This window comes from Dipodomys ordii, unplaced genomic scaffold (genome assembly GCF_000151885.1).
Source record: "Dipodomys ordii isolate 6190 unplaced genomic scaffold, Dord_2.0 Scaffold2, whole genome shotgun sequence".
NCBI lineage: Eukaryota > Metazoa > Chordata > Mammalia > Rodentia > Heteromyidae > Dipodomys > Dipodomys ordii.
Genome location: NW_012267218.1, coordinates 7607917 through 7612424, shown reverse-complemented (window position 1 = coordinate 7612424; position 4508 = coordinate 7607917).

The window sequence follows — 4508 nt, the reverse complement described above, 5'->3', positions numbered from 1 at the left end:
GATCTCCTGCTCCGTGACATGAAGGCTACTTCTGATTTCCCACTGTCACAAGCCACCAGGCAGTGGGCGTCCCACACCAGCATCCTGGCACGTGGTTCTCTGTGCTCAAACCTACGAATGTATTTCTTGCCCTTGACAGCTAGAAGTGGAGCTGCTGGGTCTTAGCGGTGGGCACATTTAAAATTTTAATAGCCACTTCCAAATTGCCCTCCCCAAAGGCTGCCCAAGTTTATACATTCACCCTCACGCGTCTTTAAACAAGTTTATGGGGACTGTAAAATATTTACACACACATTCAAGCACGCAGCCTGGTTTCTCCATCTGGCCTCAAGGAAAGCAAAGTAGAGCCCCTGAAACAGAAGTGCATTTAGAAAAAGTCTTTGAGAACTTGGACCAGGCTGCCAGTTTAACTGCACTCCAGGGTGTAAATGCAGAGGTGCGTGTCTGCTGGTCTAAATATACTTCATCCACCCATCTACCCGATCCATCTACCACTTGCCCGTCTATTCATCCATCATCCATCCATCCATGCTTCCATCCATCCACTCAACTATCCATGCCATTTACTTACTCATCCATTCATTCAACCATTCACTCACCTATCCATTCTTTCATCCATCCATCCACCCACCCATTTACCCATTCATCCATTTACTCATTCACCCATCCATCTACCCAACCAACCATCCATCTACTCAGCCAACCAACCATCCATCCACCTATCCATATATACAATACATATCTAATTGATCCAACCCATCCATCCACTCATCCACACACCCGTCCATCCATCCATCCATCTGTCATCCATGCACCTATCCATTTACCCAGCCGGCCAGCCACCCTCCCAGTTAATATTTATGCAGTGATTACTACATACTGGGAACTATGCCAGGCTCTGTGGGCAAAATCAGCAGTGAAGAATTAAGCACTCATGGAATCTGCACTCCAAGAATTCACAGCCCAGCAGCCAAGTAGGGGAGAGAAAACATAGATGTCACAGGGCACATATGCAAGAAGAAATGAATTCAAAATGCCAACGATGACAGGGACGGGAGGGGTGATTTCACTCCCCGTGGCATCCTCCTCCAAGGCCCTAAGAGGAACCCACAGGAGATGCTCCTGAACACAAAGACCATGTGCTGAGAGCCCACCCTGGCTCAGAGCCAGTCACAGGGGGCCTTACCTTCTCTTCCCCTTGGATCACTGGGCACACCTGTGTGCAAGTCAGCTCTGACAGCAAAGCCGGCCAACCCACAGCAAAGAAGAGAGGATGGCTGAGGGTTACAAGGCAAGGTGAGACTCAGCCACGAGTAGCAGACAAGTCCCTAATGGCTAGGGTCTTTCTCATCACTTAAAACTAAAAAGTGTAGCTCAACACTCAATATATACCAGGGGTGGGGGGAGGGGGGAGAGAGAGAGAGAGAGAGAGAGAGATTGTGAGAAGGTGTGGCTGGCATTTCAGAGCCATACTGTATTGACCTTGGTCAGTTGAAATACTTTTGCCTCAGTATCCCTTTACAGCATGAGAACAGCCAGGCCCCTTCACAGAAACACTGCCGCGACCACAGGAGGTTACCCACAGCTGCTCCCTCCAGGCGGCTTTCCCCAGCCCCCAGGGTCACCTCGGGCTTGGAGAGTTTGTCTGGGGTCTCCACAGAGGCCTGCTGCTCTTGCAGGGCCTTTCACCATTTGAAATACCCACCCCTACCCTGCAGACCTTCCAACTCCTGCCTGCCAAGACTCCATAAATGTTATATAGTTTCCATAAACCGAACGGCCCTTTTTTTCCTATCACATTGTAAAGGTGTAGGAAACCATTTCTCTGGAAGGGTCTGGCCTTCTCATGAAGTGGCTGCAGGACCCCACGACGGGCAATATAACAGAATTCTAACAGTGCAGTAAAATCGCCATCGCTGTTCTGCCTGGCCAGCAGGGCTGGAAGAAAACTGGGTAAAGGGCGGGGGGAGGGGAGCGGTACTGGGATGGGGTGGTGGTGGTGGGGTGCTGAGGAGTTAGCCAAATCCAGGACCCCAAGAATAGAGGTAGACAGGAGGGGAGACCCTGCCTTCCAGCTCCACATGGCCTGCCCAACTTCCTGCTTTGGCCTTCCAACAACAGACTATTTAAAAGCGAGAGGTTTCTCTCTTCTGCAAGCAGCCACCTCAGACCCTGGAGGCCACAGAGAAAGGGCCACTGGCTCCAAGTGTAAGTAGATTCATTCCCTTTTGTGGCCTTGTAGGTATCTATGACCATGCCTCCCATACCTACTTCCTAGGGGGCAAATACTACAGAGTACTAATGCTTCTACAATGCTTCTTGCCTAGCACTGATAGATTTTTGCGGCTTATACAAACACTACATGCCCATTATTTTTTTTTAAATTGAAAGAAAATAGAAACATACAGAGAATATGGTCTAAAGTCTCTTGAAATTGCAAACACACATACACAAGACACATTTGCACATACACACACATCTAACATGTGTATTCATGCATACAAATTTTGCACAGATTTTGTATGAACATGTGTGCTACTACTGGGATTTGAACTCATAGCCTTATGTTCTTACTTGGTTTTTTTCTTTCGTGGCTGGCACTCTACCACTTGAATTATGCTTCTACTTCTGGCATTTTGCTGTTTAACTGGAGAGAAGAGTCTCTCAGGTTTGCCTGTGTAGGCTGGTTTTGCACCACAATCCTTAGATCTCTGCCTCCTGTATAACTAGGATTACAGATATGAGCCATTGGCATCCAGCATGATTTTGTTTTAGTATTTCTATCATGTAAAACTGTTAATTAATTGTGTAAAACGGGTTTTTCCCATACAAATATCTATTATGCACTTTGATAACGTTCACTCTATTATTCCTTCTCATATCCTGTCCCCTAATCCTCCTCTTTTCTAAACTCCCTTGCAAACTTTTTAATGGGTTTCACTAGGACCTTCCTCTCAAGCATCATGCACATACTTTACATGTGATCAGTGAAGATAGAGTTTCTCAGTGTGGCCACTGTGGGGATGGCTGACATCACAAGCTCTAGAGCGAAAGCAAAAAGCTAGTTACTGGGCTCCATCTGAGACCACTGATTCACTAGTGACTCAAAGGTGGGTCCCGGGAATCATCACATACTTGTCTCAGATAGATGATAGATCCAGAATCTGCATCTCTCAGGAGGAGATTAGCATGATTTCTTGTTCATCTCCAGGTAGAGCAGAATGCCCATGGGCCTGTGGGCCTGCCATGGGAGAAAGACATGGCTGTCTGCAGCCAGACTAGAGCACCACTTATAGTCCCGAAGGCTGTCAGCTGTCAGGTTTGTTACTTAAGCTAATTCAGAGACAACTCCCCCCGACCCCAGGCTTCCATGTATCATCCTAGTCTTTGCCTGGCCTTGTCCATTCTCTGGGAAAATTCCTCTTCCTCTTCTCCCTGTCTCAGACCCCTTTCTGGGCCACAGGGCACTTGGTTGACCTGCCTGCCACCGGATCACACAATGGCCCCTCCCACCCGTGGAAGGGCAAGAGACATTGACCACCAGTGCCTGCCCTTTCAACTTCATAGAGAAAGGCCTGGGCCCTGCTGGGGGACACCCAGCCCTGCTCGCTTGCCCGCTCGCTCGCTCGTTCCCTTGCTTGGTGGTTTTCCTCCTCTCTCCATCTTTCAACACCTCCCAGAAACACAGCCTCATTACATGGCCCCATGCTGGTTCACTTGAGAAATAAAACTCAGAAACAAATTAAATGGCAATTTCTATTTTAAACAGGAGAGGGACCAGGCTTCAGGAATACCAAGCCAACACTCCTTTGGTTCCACCTCCTGGGGGCCTACTTCCCCCCGTGGCTCTGGTGGTATTAAAGCCAAGGCCTCTGTGTGGTTTTCACCAGCCATGATTTTGCATTTAATTTCCTTTGTTTTTCCTCCCTGAATAGTTACTCTGACCCAAGTCCCTTTTATCGAGACTTTGGTAATAAAACGTAAAACCCTCCTTGGGACCGCAGGCCTGAATGGTGTGTGACTACCTCAGATCAGGGTCCAGGGCTAGGCCAGCCTTGGTGGGATTCTGTCAGCCTCATGGGGGGCTCCTCTGCACCTCTTTCTCTGCCTCTGGTGTAGGCTTGGGCTGGGGGGGAGCCCATGGCATGAAAACAAAAAGTAAGGAAAAGGCTTGAGCTGGTACAAAGCGGTGGTCTCCCCCATACGTGCCCACAGAGACTCAAATAAAACTGCCAAGCTCCTTCTAACTGGGGACTTAGATCCAATTCTCTCACAGGTCCCAGAGGCCACCAATTAACATACCATGTCCTGCCCCACTGCGACCCTTCTTCTAGGCTGCTCCAAAACACATAACCCAGGGCTCCAAAGAGCTAGTTCCAATTACACACCAAATTAAGTTTTAAGATACATATACATATATGTGTATATGTATATATACATATATATGTGTGTATATATATATATATATATATATATGGTTGGTGCCTATAATTCAAATAAAAAAATAA